This window comes from Miniopterus natalensis, chromosome 18 (genome assembly GCF_054644295.1).
Source record: "Miniopterus natalensis isolate mMinNat1 chromosome 18, mMinNat1.hap1, whole genome shotgun sequence".
In the NCBI taxonomy this organism is placed as follows: domain Eukaryota; kingdom Metazoa; phylum Chordata; class Mammalia; order Chiroptera; family Miniopteridae; genus Miniopterus; species Miniopterus natalensis.
Window position 1 is genome coordinate 36,807,511 of NC_142098.1, and position 16,070 is coordinate 36,823,580.

Consider the following 16,070-nt stretch of genomic DNA (forward strand, 5'->3'; position numbering starts at 1 on the left):
CATTCTTTATTAATAAATTGCATACATGTGTGCCTCTATTGAGACTTATAAAATAACTCACCAAATTGAGATAAATACTCGACATAACTGGGTGAGCCAGGCTGTATGCAGCCAGGGATTCAAATCCTGACTCTGTCCCCTCCTTAGCCTGTGATTCCTTTGCTGAGTCACTTGTCCCCGCTGTGCCTCAGTTTCTTCATGCAGAAACTGGGAGTTTGTTTCTGTCCTCTGAGGGTTCTGGCGGGAACTCCACGAGGCCATGCATGCAAAGGACCCAGCAGCCACACTGCCCAGCAGGGAACCAGCTACACAGACCAGGTTTCTTGAGAGGAGGGGGCCCAGCTTAGGTGGAGGGAGTCACTCAAGGTTTCTCAGAGGAGGGGATGGTTGAGAAGGACTGAGAAATATTCACTCGGAGAAGGATCCGAAAGATATTTCAGAGAGAGGGAACCAAACGTTCAAATTCAAGAGGCATGCCAGAGCACAAAAAGGCATGTAGTTTGGGTATTATTTCAGGGCAGAGTGAAAGTGTGTTGGGGAAAAGGGAGAGGTGGCAAGAAATGGGGCTGAAGAAGGCAGCAGCGTTCAGGTCATGGAGGATCTTGTGGGTGAGGGGACTGGAGCACAGGGGAGCCATAGCAGGCTCTAAGCAGAGGAAAGACCCGACAGGGGCAGGCTTGTGGTTTAGCAAGATCCTTCTAGAGAGGTAGTGGGACTGGAGCAGGAGACCAGGGAGGGGTGTAAGACACAATGAAGTGTGGATATGGGATCAAGTAGGAAGGGGAGGGAGAGTCCATGAAATCTTTACAAGATAGGAGTGATGGAAAGAGCTATGGGAGGTAAGTGGAGGAAGACATCCAGGATGAGGCCCCGGCCTCTGGTCCAGGAGGCAGCATCAATGTGGGACTATGCCTGAACTGGAGAGCCGGGGGAAGAGGCACAGGAAGGAGGTTGTTGAAGTCAGGGTGAAATCCTGTGGGACATCTAGGGGGAGGCATCCAAGATCTGCTAGAGTGCAGAAGAGATGGCGGAGGCCTTCAGAGCTCAGACACTGCTGAAACCCTGACAGTGGAAGAAAGTGGAGGGTGCAGTAGAGCAACCTCACCACCAGCCATTTAGGGAAATGCATTGGCTCACATTTAAAAAAAAAAAAGAAAGAAAGAAAGAAAGAAAGAAAGAAAGAAAGAAAGAAAGAAAGAAAGAAAGAAAGAAAGAAAGAAAGAAAGAAAGAAAGAAAGAAAGAAAGAAAGAAAGAAAGAAAAAGTCAAGGAATAAAATCCCTGGCTTTAGTTACAGCTTGATCCAGGAGCTCAAAGATTATATGAAGTCACTGTTAAATCTCTGGGTTCCATATTTCCCTGATTTTTTCCTAAGGAAGATTTTCCTTGAGGTAGCAAAGATGATGTCAACAGCTCTGCACTCATACCCTACCCTCTTAGTAACTCTAGAGGGAACAAATGTCCTGTGCCATGGTTCCATCACTCACAGGCCCAAATGAGTCACATGCCTACCCCTGAACCAATTACTGTCATCAGAGGGCAGAAGAACTAGAATGTTCTGATTGGCTGGGGCAAGGTCCTGTTCCTTTCCCTTCCACCTGCCCAGAGGGAAGGAAGGTGGCCTGAAATAAACCAGGCAGTAGTGGGTCACGGGAACAGTACCTCACCTCCTAGGTTTAGGGGGAGGATTCAGTAAAACAAGGCAGGTACGGCATTAAGCAGACTGCTCCACACAGAGTAGGTGCCAGATAAATGGTAGCTATTATTTTAAAAATAGTAGTCAATATTACCACTATACGCTGGAAGGGAACGAGCCTCTGGGAACTGAATGGGACCAACCTGAAGCTGAACAATCACGAAGTGGACTCATGCCCCTACATTCTGCAAGCTCATTCCCCCCACCGGGTCCTCTCCAGGCTTCTCCCTCCAGATCTGTGAAATGGGATGAAGGGAATGAATTAAACCGGAAGGTCTTTTTAGATGCCTGATCTCATCACTCAGGGTACAGTTAAGTGTCAGCTCCTCAGAGACCTTTCCTGAGTACTCTTCTCAAAATACCCCCTTTACTTTAATATATCCTCTAATTTTACTTTCCCCTCAGTGCTTATCACAATCTGAAATCGTCTTATACATTTACTGTGTCTCCCCCATCAGAACTTCAGCACGAGGGCAGACAACTCTGTCTAGCTCACTGCTGTGTCCCAGCACCTAGCACAGTGCCTGGCACACAACCAACCCTTGACAAAGATTTACTGAAGAATTAAATACTACTAATAAAAAGAAATAGTGCTTAGTTTTTTGGTAGGTAGTGAGTTCTCCATTATGGGAGGTGTCCAAGCTGAAGCTGACCGATCGTACCTTGACATTCAGGCTGCAAGGCCCCAACCAGTTCCTCTCCCCGCCTCAGTTTCCTCATTTGGAAAATAGGCGCAAGAGGCAGGTGGTTGTGGGGCGGGGGACTGGACTCCTGGCCCAGCTCCTGCCTGCGATCCCCGCGGGGGCCACTAGGGGACGCCTCTGACTCACGCCTCGCCGGACACGTCGCGATGCTCCTGGAATATTCTAAGCGCCGCGGGCTTCCCGGCGCCCGGGAGCCCAGGAGGCTGGAGCGGATGCGGGGTGTCCGGAGCCAGCGTCCGTGTTCCTCGCCGTGCGGGGGGGGGGTCAGCGGGAGGCTGTGAGTCAGGCGCGCGCCCCGGCCCCCGGTTCGCGCGAGGGGGCGCGCACGGCTTCGGGAACCCGCGCGGCTCCAGCTCCATTTTTACCCGAGCGCTGCTAAAAATAGTGGCGTCGCAGCCCGAAATAGCGGCGCCCAGATAAGGCAGGACAACTCAGCGCTTCCGGGGAGCGGAAGGGGAGGCGGGGGGGGGTTGGCTCAGCCCGGCCCCGCGGTCCCCATCCCGTCCCGGCTTTCGCACTGCCCCCAGCTGCGACCCCAACCCGCATCCCGCAACCGGTCACCCGCCTCGCCTCATCCCTCCCCTTTCCCCGCCATCCCCCCGCGGTTCCCCGTCTCCTGGCCCTCACCCTCCAACCCTCATCCCCCACCATTATCCCCTCCCCTATCCTAATCATTTCCAGTCCTGCCCCCCCCCCCCCCCCAAGTCCCCAGCCAACCTAACCCGAAACCCTGCCTCTCTTCTCCTTCCCCACCCACAGCACTGATCTCGAGCCTTTTGGAATCTGACCCCACCTCATCGCAGGCTTCAGCCTACGCCCTAGGAGGGGAGGAGGGGAGGTCACATGAACAGGTCACAAAACCAGCCAGCAGAGGGCTGGGGGTGAGGGTCTGACCTCTCGGTTTGTTTCTACCGTGGACCGGTGTGCTTAGGTCTGGTCTGGGCCGGTTTCCTCACCCTGTGACCAGCCTCGGGATTCAGCCTGGGGTCAGGGTTGGGCTCAGGCTAGGGACCGTCTCTGGGTCACCAGAGCCAGGCCCAGCCTGGCACTCACTGTTTGGTTCACCAGTCCCAATTCCATTGGGCTGCTTTCCTATCTTGCAAGTCAGTGATTGGACACAACAGCTCCAGGCAGTGGAAAGCGCCAGGCTAGAACTCTGCTGCCTCTGGGCCTAGGTCTCCCCCTTTGTACCTGGATCCTCCAAGACACCTTCCCATTCTGATATCCTGTGACTCTTTCAGTGCCCACTCCAAGAACTAGCCTCAAGGGTCTTATACCACATTTTCCTGAGGTCAAGGGCAACACTGTCAACATCTTGTCGTCTCTGATACATCAGAGGACAGAGAACCACCCTGTCTTGTATAGCTCCGGAGAGCAGAGTGTAGTAGAGAGATGCTGGTTCAGGCCACAGTGATGGCTGTGGAGAGCACAATTGTTATGTTGTTTGGGTGGGACTTAACCACCAGGCAAGGAGATTGAACTGGAGGATCCTTTAATTCAAGAAGAATCACATATTTGGGATCAATGAATTAGAAGTCAGCAAGGACCAAATCAGACAGGGCCCCATGGGCTATGGTGAGAAGCCTGGACCATTCCCCCACAAGCACTAGGGAGCCATGACAGGTTGTGAGCAGGGAAGGGACAGGGTTTGTGCTTTGGTAAGAACATTCTGGCTGCCTCCTGGAGGTAGACTGAGAAGGAGAGGAGGGGCCTGGACCTAGGGAGGAGGCTTGGAAAGAGGAGGAGAGAGAAGATTTGAGAGACAGGAGGCAGGAAGGACCAGACTTGGTCGCTGAGAGGTTATGAGGGGAAGGAGGTACCCAGAATGAGGTACGGGTCTCTGCCCAGGTGGCAGTGTGGGTGGTGGAGTCATTCCTGGGATTCCTAGATAAGTTCCAAAGTCAGTCCTGAGATGGTAATTTTTAAATAAAAAATTTAATTTTTGGAAATATTGGGAAATACTTTTTCTAGGTATGTATACCCTTTTGTAAATTTCCCTCCTCCATCTGACCCCCACTTCTCACTGTTAACCTTTTCTTATGTACCTTGCCTAATAGGATTCAGTGAGCTCTCACAATGTCCCCAGCCTGTGCTAATCTGCCATAGAAGTGACCTGGCTCAAATTACTGTACCCTGTGTGTGGGGGAAGCACCACTACTATGCTCATTTTAGAGAAGTGAAAACTGAGTTTTGGAGAGGTACAGTGATGTGTTCTTTCAAGTGCCTGGCTTTGAAGACTTTTCAAATTGAAGGCATGGGACTGGGTAAGATCAGAGAGAGAAGGTCCAAAATCCAGGAGCCCAGGGAGAACTGGAGGTGGGCACTGGGGAGTTGAAGGAAGGATGCCTGGAGGAGAGGTGAGGGTAGCCAGGAAGGTGCCTTCCAGAGCCTTCTAATGAAGGGTTTAAATCAGTCCCTTCATGGGGTTGAGGTACAGTTGACAGCAGGGCAGTGTCCCCTCCTCAGGCCTTCAGGGTCCCAGAGGTGTTTACTGGAGGAGACTGAGGCTGCCTGATCACACCTCAGGGACATGATGATAGCACAGAAAGCTCTTGTGACCTCTGTGTGATTTGCCAACTGCCCGTTATAACCAGTATCTCTCTAGTCATGCACTGTGTGTGTGTGTGTGTATGGGGGGGAAACCACAGGTCATGGGGTGGAGGTCAGGGTGACAGGACTTCAGTCATGCAGAGACCAGGGACTCTGGAGGTAAGAGCTCTGTTCTGCCCCCTGCACTAGGAAAGAGCCTCCCAAGGTTGGTGTGAGGATCCACCTTTTGGGGCTATGTCTAGTGACGATTTGGCTTCAGGGAGGTGTGGCTCGGATGCAGTCTGTCTGGGTTCAGAATCAGAGACTGCTGGACTCAGGGACTTCTGTTTATTTGCTCCTGTGTCCCCATCGCCTAGGATGGTAACTGGCACACATCAGGGGCTCAATACATTTTAACTGAATGAATGAATGAGTGAGTGAGTGAGTGAGTGAATGAATGAATGAATGAATGAATGAATCAGATGAAAGGGGTCAGCACTCTTTGGGAGTCAGTTTGTCCTCTTGCCTAGCAGCCTGGACCATCTGGCTGCTTCAGCCAACCTCTCCCTACCCAGGGTGGCATCCCAGGCTCCCTGGGCGCGGGGGTGGGGGGTGGGGCCTAGAAGACGACTTCCCAAAGCGCTCGGAGATCCCGACCCTGGTCCTTCCCTCGGGACCGGGACTGGGCGTGAGAGAAACCGGGAGTCCAGACTCCGGCCCCTCCCGCGAGCCTGTTGGTGTTACATAACCCGACGTCGCGTCCCCAGGGATGTCACCGGACGTCCTGGCCCGGCCGGGGACAATGGGCAGTGAGCGCGGATCCCGCCAGGCACCTGGGAGTCCAGGGTGTCCCTCCTCTGATTCACCCTCGCTTCCGGCTCGTTTCAGTCGCCTCCTCCTCGGGGATCCTTATCTCCCCAAACCCTCACTTCTTGTACCCCCTACAATTCAGCCCTTTCCCCGACCCTGCAAATATCTGCCCCTCGTCTCCCTACGCCCGGTTTCCTCACACCGATACCTGTGATTCCCGAATGCCCTAAACTTCCAGTTCCCGAGCCTTCCCTTCCTCACCCATCCCGGGGCCCCTCTCGCGGCTCCCTCAGACTACCCCCATTCCTATCCCCGCCCTTCCAGTCTCCTCCCGTGGCTCCCCCAGCCTTTCCCCACGATCTCTGTCTTCCCTAAACCCTTCCCCACGTTCCTTGAAAACAGACCTCTAATACGCTTTCTCGTCCCTAATCCCAGCCCGCCAGTCCCTCTTGTCTCCCCGAAACTGCCCCAATATGCCGATCGCGTGTCCTCCCCCCTCGCTGGCAGCTGCGGGCCCAGGCCCCTCCCCGCGTCAGGCCCGGGCCAGCCCGAGCCCCTCCTCCGCCCGCTCCCACGCCCGGCGCCGGTTCCCAGCCCGCCCCTCTCCGGCTGTGGCCCAAAGACCCAGTTTGCAGAAGCAAAACATTGGTCTCCAGGCAACAGGCCCCGCCCCCCCCGGCGGCGGGCCGCGCGTCCAGCCGAGACCGAGCGCGCCCGCGAGGCGGGGCGGGGCGGGCTCCCGGAGCCCCCGCCCGAAACCCCGCGGCCAGCAGGGCGCCGGAGACCCCGGGACCCAGAGACAGCGACGAGGAAGTAGAGGATCAGGGACCCCCGGGGGCGAGAAACTCGGAGACCTTGGTGGAGGCGGAAGCCCCGCGGGAGCTGGCGGGGACGGCGCGGTGGATGAGGGACCACGAGACCTCGAGAGCGAGGCCGCGGCCCGAAATAAACACGGAGACCCAGCAACCTCGGGCCCGCAGGGGACGCTCCTACACGCCCGAGAGTCTACCTCTGTCACAGGGAGTTCCCCTGACAGCTTCCGTGTCTGAAAAATGGGGAGCGTTTAGCAAATAGGGCTGTTGTGACAATAGGGCTGTTACGACGATTCTGTGAATTCACTGACCTAGAGCTTCTAGCACAATCCCTGGCACATACCATTCCTCATTCGTTCTTTCAGCAGATATTTATTGAGCACCTATATGTGCCAGGCACTGTGGTAAGTGCTGGGATACAACGGTGAACGTGACAGAGCTCTGTCTCCCTGGGAGCTTACACTTTCGAAGTGGGGAGGGTGTTGAACAATACGTTAACATAGACAAGCAGATTATATAGCACTTCGGAATGTAGTAAGTGCTGAGGAAGCAGAGAGGGAGGGGTGGGGTTGGCATTTTACATATATTTTATATTATATATATGTGTACATTTATTTGCCATTACATATCTTTATTTTAAGATATTATTGTACAGCCTATGTTTATTACATGTGGCATAAGAGAAAAAACTGGACTTTCACCCTGGCCAGGTGGCTCAGTTGGCTGGAGCATCGTCCTATGCACCAAAAGGTTGAAGGTTCAATTCCTGGTCAGGACACATACCCATGTTGTGGGGTTTGATCCTCCGTAGGGGCACATATGCCAGGCAACTGACTGATGTTTCTCTTTCTTCCTCTCTCTCTAAAAAATTAAAATAAAAACATATCCTCGGGTGAGGATTTTTAAAAACCTGGATTCTCAAGTTGGAAAAATATATAGATGTTAAGTAATCTTCAAATAGCTCCTTTTTTAATCTTTTTAATCTAATGGGAAAACATCTGGCATCATGGTTAGTCCCTAAGAAAATAAATGCAAAATTGAATGACATGAGCTGACATGCTGGATGTAAAAGTGATGTGATGTATGAAAATAACAGTCAGAGACAGTAATGCTTAAAAGTAAACTCCCATTTGGAATAGAACTTGAAAAGAAGCCTACCCAGGGTTGCCATTTTAAATAGGGTGGTCAGGGCAAGCCTACATGAGAGTGGGGTCAGAGAGAGAAGCCATGCAGGTATGTGGACCAAGAGAATCCCAGCCAGAGGGAACAAACACTAAGTGCATAGGCCTTAAGGTGGGAATATGACTAGCATGTTGGAGGAACAGGGAGGAGGCTGGTGTGGCTGGATCAGAGAGATCAAGGGGAGGGAAATGGCAGAGATGAGGTCAGAGAGTAAGAGCAGAGTGTGCAGGACCCTAAGGGTCACAGTGAGGCCCCTGAATTTTTAAAAAATATGTTTTTATTGATTTTAAAGAGAGAGGGAGAGGAAGAGAAAGAGAGAGGAACATTGACCTTGAACACCCCCTACCAGGGATAGGGCCCACAACCCAGGCTTGTGCCCTGACCTGGAATCGAACCACTGGCGACCTTTTGGTTCATGGGATGACACTCAACCAACTGAGCCACTCCCATCCGTCAGGCCTTTGACTTCTACTCTGAGTGCATCAGAAGCCATAGAAATGTTTTGAGCAAAAGAAGGACATGAACTGACTGATTTTAACAGCATTTCTCTGGCTATATGTGGGAGTCAAGGGTTGAGGCCCTGAGACCAGCCAGGAGCCCCAGGCAGTGATCCAGGTGAGAGAGGATGGTGACTTGGACTAGGGGTAGCAAGGATCTGATTCTAGGGGTGTTTGAACTTAGAGCTGCAGAATTTGCTGACAAGCATATTCATAGCAAGCCCTCAATAAATGGCAACAGTTACCATTATGTTAGGTGGTGCTTATCAACTTCCCATAGAAGTGGATATCATCCCCATTTGACAGATGCAGAAACTGAGGCCCAAAGAGGTCTCAACTTGCCAAGGACTCACAGCTCAATTTGGTTCCAAAGATGGCACCTCTCTATTAGGGTGGCTATGCCCATGTCAACATACCCAGACACAACACACTCAGTGCCTGTAGCTACACCAATCTCATTCATGTGGGCCCCAGGACCCCTGGATCAATTTCCTTATCAGCCACACCCAATGGGTGTAGAAAGTGGCTCAGCAGAAGAATGTTGCCTGACTGGTGTTCGGGTTGTCAGGCAGTCACCGTGCTGGCCCGGGACACTTGCTTAGAGGCAGGCAGGTACACGTAGAGTTGGTCCACCCAGAACCTCCCAGCCCAGCATCTGCCTTTCACACTTAATCTCAACACTGGACCTGGCACACCCCAGTGCTGCCTGCAGCAACCTGTTCAACACAGTCACACATTCGCACGCAGATAGGTACGTGGCCCTCCACTGTGAAGGTGCATTTTCAGGTGTGCAGAAAACACAAGTTCTCTCTCTTTAGGTCCCTGTATCTCTCTATCTCTGTAACTTTTTGTCTCTATCTCTACCTGTCTCTGTCTTGCTATCTTTGTGTCTCTCTGACCCCACCCTCACCCAAATCTCTGTCTCTCTTCACACTCAGCATCCTCTACCTGCAGTAGAAATCACTCTTATCCCTGGCTATGTGTCTCCATGGAACCTCACCTATTATGTGGCACCAGAACCTGGCACCAGAACAAGTGTGTAGAGCCACCAGGCCAGCAGCTCTGGCTGGCTGCTCAGAACCACCCAGGGAGGATCTTACATGTCATAATCCCTGCTGCCTCTTTCTGTGAAATCCACCTTTAAAAAGCTCCCCAGTGACTGGGACCCCTGTGGGTTTGTATTAGTTACTCCATCTAATTTTGCAGACAGGGAAGAGCAGAGGCCCAGAAATAGAGCTCACCCCAACATCACACAGCAGTTAGCTGCAAGGGGCTCCATGCTCCCAGATCCTCCTTTGAATCCCTTCAGGAACAAGTTTGGGAGTTAAATAATAAAAGAGAATCATAGAGATACACAGAGAGACCCAAATATGTATAGAGACTTAAGATCTAGAGACTCAGATAAATAAAGGGGAGTAGGGGAGGAAGAGACCTAGAAAGGGACTTAGGGAAACAGAGACAGAGAGTAACAGAGATGCACAGAGATGACAAGACAGAGACAGAGAGACAGGGGTCAGAAAGATGCAGAGTAGAATTGAGACTCATTAAGACACAGAGACTGAGAGAAACAGACATTTAGATGGATAGACCCCAAGGTGGACACATTTTCTTTTCAATGAAACAGTATACACATGGCCCATGTTTTATAGGCCATACTTCCTAGAAGTAGCTGGTGCCATAGTTTGGCAATTGCAGGCTTACCAAGGCCCTCACTAAACACTTTATATAACCTGCCCTCTGTACAGAACCTAAGAGCTATACAGAGCCCTGTGAGTCATGCTACAGACACAGGGCACTGACTGGACATGCCCAACAAGAGGGAACCCCTGGCCCAGGACCATTAGTCACCTAGAAGTGACTGAGATTTGAGGGATCACCAGTTTCACTGAGGAGGAAGCAGAGGGTCAGAGAGGACAAAGCATTGCTGCAGGTCACACAGCGAGGATCCAGCAGGACAATGATTCCAACCATTTCTGCCTGATTCCATAGCCTTTGCACCCCCAAGACACCAAGACAGGATGACTGCCAATGCCCTATCATGTGCTCTTTTACAGAGTGGAAGTAATCATAAAAGCACCAGTGAGAATCCAACAGCCCCTTTGAATTGAGTGCACTGTGCTACAGTAAATATGTTACAAGCATCATCTCATTCATTCCAAAATCCAGTGAGGTAAAGACAGAACTCAGTTATTAAATAACAGTTATACCAGTTATGTACAGAGCACTTACTATGTACAAAGTGCTTAACAGGATTTCATACAGTCACAATTCTGGAGGTGGCTGATGTTGTCATTCCCATTTCAGGAAGGAAAGAGGCTCAGAGAAAGGAAGCCACAAGTCAAGGTCACAGAGCGGGTATTTGAACCGAGGTCTGTTTAGCCGTTTATCTCTGCCGCCCATTGCTCTGCACGCTACAATCTAATATCTAACACCAACATCTCACATACTTTAGTTCAAATACCAACAGCTCCCGCCACATATTCTTTCTCTGCTCCGGGGGGGCTAACCCAGCCTCAAATCGCTACACCTTCCTGACACCTAGGGAGCAACCCTCTACTCTCCCTGAAGAACCTCAGTCCCGCCGTGAGGCTTGAGCCAGAGCCTGTAAAATGTTCTTGCCCCTTTAAGAAAGTGAACAGTCGGCCGGGGTTGCCCAGCAGCGCCAGGAGGTTGCCAGGCAACGTCAACAAACGACGCGGCCGCCGTCTCCGTGAGCCCCCCCCCCGCCCGCGCAGACGCGGTGACGCGACGGGCGGTGGAACGCCGTCGCCTAGCAACAACTAGGCTGTTTGTCCCAGGCCCGGCCGCGCGGCAGCACGGGGCTCAACCAGAACAGGCTCCAGCCGACAGGAGGGCCGACCGGGAGCCCGGGGTGGGGGGGCTGCGGTGATGGGAGCAGGGGAAAACCGGGCCCCCAAATTGCCGGTTTCCCTTTAGACATCCGCCGTCTGCTTGTCACCCGTTCCTCCTGTCTGACTCCGGACCGCCTCCGCTCGGGTACCCGTCCGTCTGCGCCCCTCCTCCCCGGCATGTCTGTCTGTCCCGCGTCTCCCGCGCTGTGGCTGTCTCATATTCCCCCAAATAACAATCAAAACAGATATAAACACAATTCTCTGGCCTGCCGCTTTTGCCTCAGACTCCCGGATGCGATTGGGGTCCCCACCAGTGCAGGCAGAAGCACGGTGAACAGCCTGTATCCACACACACTCGGAGCCACGGCCCTGGAGCTTCCTCCTCCCGTCCCTCTCCCCGCGGCCCTCCCGCTCTCTTGCCTGTCTTTCTGGAGCCTCTTTCACCAGACAAGGCAGCCCGCGGTCCTTCCATCCTGTGTCCGGGAAGCTGTCCACAGCTGGGAGGTTCTAATAACTCATCCCCAACACACACACCCACCACCTCCATCCAGTAGCTTCATGTGATCAGGGCTGGGGCGAATCTCCAAGCAGACAGAGGAAATTGGGTGTGTGACAGTGTGAATGGATGTGACTGTAGGTGAGTGACTGGGGCAGTGACAATGTTTACATCTGGTATTTCCTGTGTGAGAACATGATCATGAGCACTTCCTTTGTGTGAAAGAGCAACTGCCAGACTGAGCGAGTGAGTGGTTTCCCAAGTTTGCATTTGTGTATCTGGACGTATGGGTATTTGGAGCCCTGCTGACTCTGTGTGTGTGTGTGTGTGTGTGTAGCTGTGAGTCTCTGCGTGGTCATATGTGAAATAATGAGTGTCTAAGTGCCTATGGATGCATGTGGTTTTGCCTCTAGCTTGCATTTCTGGATCTCTGTGTATGTCATCTGTGTGCAACTTTTCAGGTACCTGTGTTCGTGAGCACAATAGCTCTGAGTTTTCTTTTTATCCCAATTACAGCATTTATCATAATTTCTAATTATATATTTGTTTACTGTCTGTCTCCCCCACTGGACTCTGTGGCCCTTGGGGACAGGGCCCGGGGCTGTTGTGGTCCCCAGCACCACCGTACACACAGTAGGTGCTCAGTAATTATTTGCTGAGTAAAGGAATCAATGACTCGTGTGTCCAGGTGAAGTTCACACATCTGTGTAATTGAGTGAATGGTTCTGTGATTCTAGGTGGTGGTCTCCTGTGTGTGCCTTTGTGGGTCAGGAGGCTCACAATAGCTGTGTCCATCTGTGTCGCTCATTTCAGCATCTGCCTCACTAGGACACATTGCAGGACTTCAGTCAATATTTGTGGACTCGAACTGTGTGGTTCTCTCTGTATTAGCATTAGGACCTCTCTGTACCTCAGTTTTTCTCATCTGTCAAATGGGGATAATTGTACCCACTTGTGGGACGGTTATGGGGACTAAGTGCATTCATATAGAGAGCATTTAGAAGTGCCTAGCACAAAATAAACAGTTACAAAATCCCACTTCTGATTGTCAGGAGTGTTCTTACTTCCTCTCTGTATGGCCCTGTGTGCCTGTGTCCAGGACTCAAGTTATGGATTCATGTGTCAGCTCTGTGGTCCTGAGCTAGTGAGTACCAAAATACTTATGTGTCTCAGTCTCCTTTCTATAAAATGGGCTTGATAATAGACCTCCTCCAGGGGCAGCTGTGACCAAATGAAGGCATGTCTGGAAGTCTTGACCCTGGTGTAAGTCTGCAGTGAACACTCAGTGTCCACAAGGCCCAGTCATGATAGTCACTGTGCTGCCCAGGTTCTGGGGAAGGCAGACGAGGGGTGGAGTTTGGGATGGAGGGAGGTTCAGATCATTGGATGGGACTGAAGATGTGGAAAGTCAGAGGGAAGGAAGAGCACCTGCTGAAGCAGGCTGGTTGAAGGTCAAATTCCAGGAAAGACTACCTCCGAGGACTGCCTGGGGCCTAAGGGTGAAAAGACGCTGGAACTGTTTGGAGAGCTGCCTGGGGGAACCTAAAGCAGCCTGAGTCTTGCAGTCTGGTGGAATTTGAGGCATGGGTAACAACAGCAATAATAATAACGCACAGTGTACAGGCTCTGATGGGTTCTTCTGAGGAATTTCTGCCTTGTTCCCAGCTGACGCAGAGGAGGTGCTGAATAAATGTGTTTGAGTAGCTGATTGAATGAATAAATGAATGAGTGAATTTCATCCCACAACAACCTGAGTCCTGGTGTTGGGGGAGAGGGGGAGGGGGAGGGGCAGGGACTGGTGGGCTGCCAGGGCTGACATGGAGCCCTAGCCTCTGGGACCCGCCCCCTGCCTGTCCCCCAGCCCCCTCTGCCCACAGTTCAGGGCTGCGAAGGGCGTGCAGGAGGCCAGGAAGGGAGCAAGAGAGAGTCAGGAGGCCAGGCCGCCGCCTGCCCTGGACATATGCCCAGAGTGTCTGCTGGATAAAGAGGGTAGCTCAGGCGCCTGAGTCACCTCGGAGAAACCCCGGCCGGCCGCATACCTGACGGCTGACATCATCTGGTCAGGGCACCCCCGGCGGCCCAGACAAGCGGACTGAATCACAGGCAGAATTCGGCCACAGCGGTGCGGCACGTGGCCTGCTGTGACCCCCCCAACACCCCCGCGTGGCCGTCTGGCTGCGGGGGCCCGGCAGGCCGCATCAGGCTCAATGAGAGGGCAGGGGGCCTGAGTCAGGAACCGGGCGGCTGCAGCCGAGACCACCGAGCCGCAGGCGCCTTCGAGGTGCAGGGAGAGTGTGGGCAGGGGAGCCGTTGAGAAGGCCCCTGGCGGAGAGGAGGAAGCACTTGTGGGTGTGACCCGGAGGCTGCGGTTGTGGGCCGCGGCTGGATGACCCACTGGGGGTGGGATGGGGTCTGGGTGATTGCGCAGGGAACCACGGTGTAGGGAACAGTGGAATGGCCATACAGTGTGTGCACGCACGCACGCACGCACGCTCGGAACCGAGTGGGGAGGCCCTGCCTCCACCCACCGCAGGACTCTGTGGCCTCACTCCTTGCAAGCCTGCAGGTTCCCTTAGGGCTCTGCCTCGGTTCCCTTATCAGCTGAGTGGGGACAATAGAAATCATCGCTGCTCCGATAGCTTCCACTTAACAGGGGACATACTTTCTGCCAAGCACTGTTCCAGGCATTTTACACATAAACCCATTTACTCCTCCAAACAATGCTAGGAGGGAGATGCTATTATTATATCCACTTTACAGATGAGGAAATTGAGGCTCAGAGAAGTTAACTTGCCCAGAGTCACACAGTTAGTGCCCCCCTTATAGAAATATATAGATCTGTATAATGTAGCACCTGGCACATGGGAAATTTTCTCAAATGACTGTTTAGCTATATTGTTAATACAACACATATTATTTTTTTTTTAAATATATATTGATTTCAGAGAGAGGAAGGGAGAGGGAGAGAGAGAGAGATGGAAACATCAATGATGAGAGAGTCATTGATTGGCTGCCTCCAGCACACCCCCAACTGGGGATTGAGCCTGCACCCCAGGCATGTGTCCTGACCAGGAATTGAACCGCAATGTCCTGGATCCTAGGCCAACGCTCAACCGCCGAGCCATGCCCCGCCAGGCAACACATACTATTTTCATCCTAATTCCAGCCAGAAAGGTCTCCAAAACAGTTACCCTCACCACCCTGGTCTGGTCCTTCCTCTTAGCTTCCCACAGTCTCTCCTGCTTCCATTTCTTTGGTTTTGCATGTCCACATTAGGGAAAGAGTGCCCTCGGGGATTCCCTCCTTATCTAAATTTTTTCAGGACTCCACAAAGGTTGGCCAGGCCCATCTCCACCAGGGAGCTCTCCAGGTTTGTTCCAGGCTCACTGAGCTGAGCAAGTCTGTGAAGGCTCTTTGTGCCCATGTGACCGTGGGTGGACCTCTGCACAAATGTGATACCTAAGAAATTCTAGGAGTCCACAGCTCTGAGGGTCTCATTGTGGCAGCGGGGATGCCTGGCTCTGCCAGTTGTGTGTGTGGACTTGTGTGTCTATGCAAAGATGTGCACCTGTTGATCTATGTGTGGTTTGGTGTGTGTACACCTCTGTGATGTGAATGCACAACAGTGTGTGTTTAGCTCTGTGTGTGCAGTTGGATGTTCAGTTAGTTATCTGTGTATCAGCGAAAGGTGTGTGGGTGCACATCTATGTTTGAACCTGACTTTCTGCCTCCCTGGTTTGGATTCTATAAACCAAACCTCCTTCTCACCTGCCCTGACAAACATGTCGATCCCACCCACTCCACCTTGGGAAGACCCTGGGTCACTAGCTCAGCTCGTTTCCTCCTGGGAACAGGTAGAAAGAACAGGCAAGCTGGCTGTTCATCAACACCTGGAATTGGGCCTCAACACCCATGAACAGCCTACCTGCCTGTCAACTGGTCTATAATGTCTTTCCCCTGTCAGTCAACATGACAGCAAAGGAACAGAGAGATCCAGATATGTTTTTGTCTGAGACAGCCTGTCAGAGTTTATGAAAGAATAAATGAATGAATGAAGATTCATTTAACCAACAAATACTTATTGAACACCTGGCACCTGGGTGCCAGGTTCCATGTTAGGGACATGGCAGTGACCAAGGACAGCCTCAGCCCAGTGGGGGAGACAGACCTGTTCCCAGACAGTGGTGAACCCTGCTAGGCAGAGCTGGAAGGGGGACCCTGGGAGGCGGAGACGGGGAACTGACCCAGCCTGGGAATCGAGGGGCTTTTGGAGGAAGGTATATAAGACCTGCAGGAAGAGAGTATGAGCCAGGGGAAGCAAATGGAAGAGTGTTCTAGGCAGAGGGAAGAGCATTTACAAAGACCCGAGGACAAAGGAAAGATACCATGGCATCTGAAGCACTGAGGAGGAGCAGGGAGAGGGGAGACTGGGGTGGTCAGCACCGGCCAGGACACCCAGGCCTCGTGAGCCTTGGTAAGTGAGGAGTTTCCAT